The sequence below is a fragment of the Arachis hypogaea genome, chromosome 6 (assembly GCF_003086295.3).
Source record: "Arachis hypogaea cultivar Tifrunner chromosome 6, arahy.Tifrunner.gnm2.J5K5, whole genome shotgun sequence".
Classification (NCBI taxonomy): Eukaryota; Viridiplantae; Streptophyta; class Magnoliopsida; order Fabales; family Fabaceae; genus Arachis; species Arachis hypogaea.
Window position 1 is genome coordinate 43702532 of NC_092041.1, and position 5282 is coordinate 43707813.

General features: G+C 35.3%; 1 long non-coding RNA gene across 2 annotated transcripts; it reads left to right on the forward strand.

The window, feature by feature from the left end:
- Positions 1 to 1162: 1162 nt before the first annotated feature.
- LOC112696570 (uncharacterized) lies at positions 1163 to 4787 on the forward strand. Of its 2 annotated transcripts, none has more exons than XR_003150774.3 (5): positions 1163 to 1632; positions 1709 to 1771; positions 3201 to 3300; positions 3780 to 3871; positions 4412 to 4787. It is a non-coding gene; the product is annotated as an uncharacterized lncRNA (long non-coding RNA). The 2 variants fall into 2 exon arrangements; XR_003150775.3 differs by having other exon boundaries at positions 1163 to 1501.
- Positions 4788 to 5282: the final 495 nt, after the last annotated feature.

Here is a 5282-nt window from a genome sequence, read left to right on the forward strand (position 1 = left end):
TTCCTAGTGAATTTGCATCTAATTTGTTGAGTTTAATTAAGAATTAAATATATTTTAGCCACTATGGATGCTATTGAGTTTTGTGCAATACAGTTTATTTTAGGTAGCATTCGACTAGATTTGATGGAGTTCTGTAGCACAAGAATCAAAGGGGAGAGGCTGCAAGGAGCGACGTGCACGCGTGCCTGACGCGTGCGCGTGATTTGGAAGTATCCATTGCGACGCGTGCACGTGACTAACGCATACACTTGATCTGAAGAATTGCACAGCGACGCCTGCGCGTGACCAACGTGTCCGCGTGACTCGCGAAAAAGACCATCGACGCGTACGAGTGACTGACGCGTACGCGTGACATGCGCCACGTGCAAAAAAAGCAGAAACCGCTGGGGGGTGATTTCTGGGCCCCATTTTAGCACCCAAGTTGGGGGCGGATGCAGTGAAACCAAGTGGTCCCCACGTTATAAGACGTGAAGTAGTTAGTTAATTTTGATTTAAATTCAAATTTGATTTTAAAATAGGAAAAGATATTATCTTAATTTTAAATATTAGATTTTAAATTAATTAGGATTAGTTATAAAAAGGGGGGACTTCTCTTCTATTAGGGAGAGTGCATTAGGGGGATTCCATTAGGGAATTCTATACAAATTTATATTTTATATTCCATGAGCAACTAATCCTCCATTGTTAAGGTTAGGAGCTCTGTCTATTTGTATGGATTGATTTTATTGCTTTTTCTAATTTAATTCATGTTTTGATTTATATTCCAATAATTGTTTTCATTCTTTATTCTATGAATTTGGGTGGAACGGAAGTATGACCCTCTTTCTATTTGAGTTCTTGTAAAACTTGGAAAAGCTCTCACTACAAGAAAAATACCCATTCAGCCACACTTTTTTTAAGCTACATTTGAAAAGTGTAGCCTATTCTATGAATAGGCTACGCTTTTCTCTGTGTTGCCTTTTTATAAGAGAAAAGGATACACAATTGTGGCATCATTTAAAAAGTGTAGCCTTAGGTATTATAGAAATCACTTATAAAGCGTAGCCGTAGGTGAATATCTATAGGTTCACTTTTCGTATCAAAGAGGACGCTTTTCAAGAGTGGTCAAATCCTTAGGCTTTGGGTGCGCTTTATTAGCATTTCCTAATATGTGCACGCTATAACACTTGGGAACTTTTTTCCCATTTTAACACCCGCGCACTCCTTCTCCTTTCGCAAAAAGCTAAGAGCTGAGAGAGTTCTTTGCTCTCTTCCTCAACCTCGTCCAAAGCTTCCTCTTCTCCTTACACCACATCCTCACACGGCTCTGCTACACCACACCACCACGCGGCTCTCTTACGACGCAACAACGCCGCAGCTCTCCTACATCGCACCACCGCCTCGCTGTGCTCTTCTGCTTCTTTGCTCGCCGCTGCTTTCTTGTGCTCCGCATCTCCTTTGCTACTTGTGCCGCCTCTGCTCCATCCATCCCTGCTCGATTCGCTTTCCCTCATCACAATAGGTAGGCTTTTAGTTTTTTTTTCTGATTTAGGCAATTAGGGTTCCTAATCCCCATTGTCAAGAACAAAACACACGGCTCAAGTTGATGCAGCTGGGCTCAATATTCCTTTTGAAGAAGGCCCCCAGTGTTAGGTTAGCCACTCAGGTCCAATTTCTGTAGGGAAGGCTGTTTAATTAGTTGACACTTGAAGTCCATCTTACTGTGCAGGTAATGGAAGATCTCTGTGAGCGCTATTTTGGTCCTTTATTTGAACTTCTTTCACATGATAAGGTAAGGTGAGATGTTTAATGGCACTTTTATATGCTCTGCTGATCACCCTGTACCACCATAGTAAAATTGCCACTTGAAGAAAAATTGTTCTATACTCTGAAATTAGGGTTAAATTTAATTAGGATTCTATATCACAATTTCATATTTAATTAGGGGTTTTCTATGTCTGGTTCAATTTCTGCCGTGCTATCTGTGTTAGAAGCTTTCCCGTGCAGAATCGCATTTGATCATTACTTGCTATTATTAGTGTTGAATTCTAATTTTGTTCTTTATTCAATTTGTGATGAATTGACTTTGGTTTTGTGAGAAGGTGTCCTGCGGTTTAGGGTTCTGATTTTATGATTTTTAATTTGGGGTTTTTAGCTTCTGAATGCATATTGTTTCTAATTTTTAGGGTTATAGGTTTTAGCTTCTGAATGCGTATTATCTTATGAATCTACTCTGAATTCTGTTTGAGTGAACATTTTTATTTTACTGTATGAATACTACATGATAGGAGTTAAAGTTATTTTGTTGTGGTATTCTCTTTCTAATTTTTTGAGTTTATGTCGCTTGCTTCATTAGAATTTGCTTTCTGATTTTGCATCTTGCTTGTTAAGTTCGTTTTTAGCTTCATAGTTGTATAAGTAATCATTGTTCCATACTAACATATAAACCTTGTACTCAATTATTTCACATCTTCAATGATTCCAAGTCTCATCTATTCTCTTAATTGTAATATATTTCTGTCTTCATGCTATAAATACTCATTTTGTTAGTAATGCTTCTCACTTGAGTTGATGCTTCACTATTTTTTGAAATTCTCTGCTCTTTTAATATCCCTTATCTCATTTGTTGAGGTAGCAGTAGGTGTAAAATTTTGACTTGTATTATGAGATGATATAGTAGTAAAATTAGGAAAAGTTAAAATAGTATGAGGAAATTGATTGTAAGTTGGAGATGGAGAATCTGCTTTGAATAATTCATGATAAGGAAATTTAGTTTCATCAAACAAAACATGCCTTGAAATCAAAATTATGTAGTAATTGATAAGGTGACATGTGATTAACAACTTTGGAAGTTAATCTGTTTATAGTTTTTAAAAAATTGTAATCTGGTTTTTGTTTATGTAGTAATTGGGACAAGGTTTGAAGGCTTATGCTTATATCTTGAGTGCTATCCATTTCTATAAACACAGTCTGCAGATTCCCATAGATTTCTGATTTGCTGAGTTCTTTGATCCCAATTTCTTCAACTTTTTGTAAATTAAGCATTCATTTCCTGCTTCCATCATGTTAAGCTATGTTTGAATATTTTGTGCTCATCATGTTAAGCTGTGTTTGATTGTTTTGCAGTGTTACTTGATGTATATATCTCCTCACTGTTATAAATTCCTTCATTGATAATATTTTAAGTTCTTACTTTCTTATCATCTTGTACTTTGTTCAAGAGTTGTTGCAGTTGGGAGCTCCTGAGATTGTTCCAGATTATCCAATTCTTTCTGTTGATGACCTAGCAGATCAAATAGCCGAGGTTCTCAACTTTTTTGGGTGAGTAAGTTCAAGCTTAATCTGTAATTGATTTCCATTTAATGACATAAAGTAAATTAGTTTACACCAATTTCCATTAGGCTTTTTTTTGTTCCTTGGGTTTGAGTTTCTTCTCCAAAAGAGCTAACTTCTTTTTCATGTGATTGGTTATTTGGATATTATGGGCTTGATTGTGTAAATGTGTAACTATGATAACAGGGTGAAGTGGATGCTGTTTTTGTTCATGCTATACTAGCAGTGTGAAACTTGCAGTGTGTCTAGTGATTCTTTGATAGTGCTAGTTCAGTTGGATTTTTTATTTCTTCTTGCACTGGGATTTCCCTATAAGCCACGTGGTTTACTGTTGCATTTGTCAGTTTGTTTTACACTTTGTCTACTTACTTTATACATTCTTTCCCATTTACTGGAATTTTGGCTTGTTTGATTTTCTGGATAAATGTACCGATAATTCACCCTGTTTGCATATTTGTGTTTTGCAGAGTCAACTGAAGGCTAAGTGGGAAGAGTAGAAGAATTGCTTGAGAAGGCAAGAAATGACGCTGAGAAGAAATATGATGAAATAAATGAGCAGGTTTTCTTTTCACCCGTTTAGTTTCACTGATGCCTTATTCAGTTATCTTTCAGTGTTCTTGTTGAATTATTGTGTCCTAACTTGCTCTTATTGTCTAGTATTAAACTGTTGTCTACCCAACACATTAAAAAATTGTGGTCCATTGATGTGTATATGAGGAATTCATTATTTACAAGACTGTTAATTTATTTGGTATCTTTGGTGAGTGTTGGTTGCAGTTTGCAACCTAAGATCAGTTACAGTTAGCAAGTCTAATTAATCACTATCAATGTGCAGTCTGTGCCACTGTCGGTGATTGAATGACCTCTTCTTCCTAACTCTGTATTTTCTCTTTATCTTCAACTCAAAATATAAAAGAAATAGTGGGTCACATTGTAATGCAATTTTAAACAGAATGTCCATAAACTGTATTTGATAGCAGGTAGTAACACTGTTTCTTCCTTGTGGCAAGCCCACATAGTGTGAACTATTTTTATTATTTATATTTTATTGCATTGGTTTCTTTCAACTTGTGTGATTGATGTCATCAACCTCCTTCAGAATAAAATACTTCATAGCCATCTTGAAGCTTTGCATATTCGGAAGGCAAAGAAGGAGCGCAATGCTGCTAGTATATCATTTGGAAGTAGTAGTGCAGATACATTTGGTGATGCTGGTCTTCAAACTGTGATGACTTGTCTCTGGAATTCAAAAGAAATTGTAAATACTTGTCACTGCAAATTTGTTTCGCTTGTATATTTGTATATTCATTTTAAGTTCTCTACTTTCACAGTCAGAAACAGAAGTGTCAGCTTTGATATTATTAGTAGTAAATTTTAAGTGATATTATGGTTATTTTGATATTATTTAAAGAAATTATTTAGTATAATTATATATTTATTTTTATTTTATAATATTCAACTCATTTAAATAAAAATGCAGAATTATTATACATGTAATCATATTAATTATTATGTTGTATTGATAATTATTAGATAATTATATATATATATATATATATATATATAGAAAAAAAAATAAGACCTAAGGCTACACTTATATACAGTAGTTATAGTATACAAAAAAAAAAAACCAAGACCTAAGGCTACACTTATATATAGTAGCTATAGTATATATAAAAAAAAAGAGGGACCTAAGGCTACGCTTTATAAGTAATGCAGTAGCGTTAAAAAGCGTAGCCTATTCTGGAAGAATGAAAGCTGAAAAGCGTAGCTTTTGGTCCTGGACAGCATCACTTGAAAAGCGTAGCCTATTCCTAAACGTCAAAAGCATAGCCCTTGGTGCAGAAAAGCGTAGCCTTTGAGAATAGGCAACGGCTGAATAGGAATCACCCCAAAAAGCGTAGCCGTAGCCCAAAAAGCGTAGCCGTAGCCTAAGGCATCATTTTTTTTTACTTTTGGCTACACCTTTC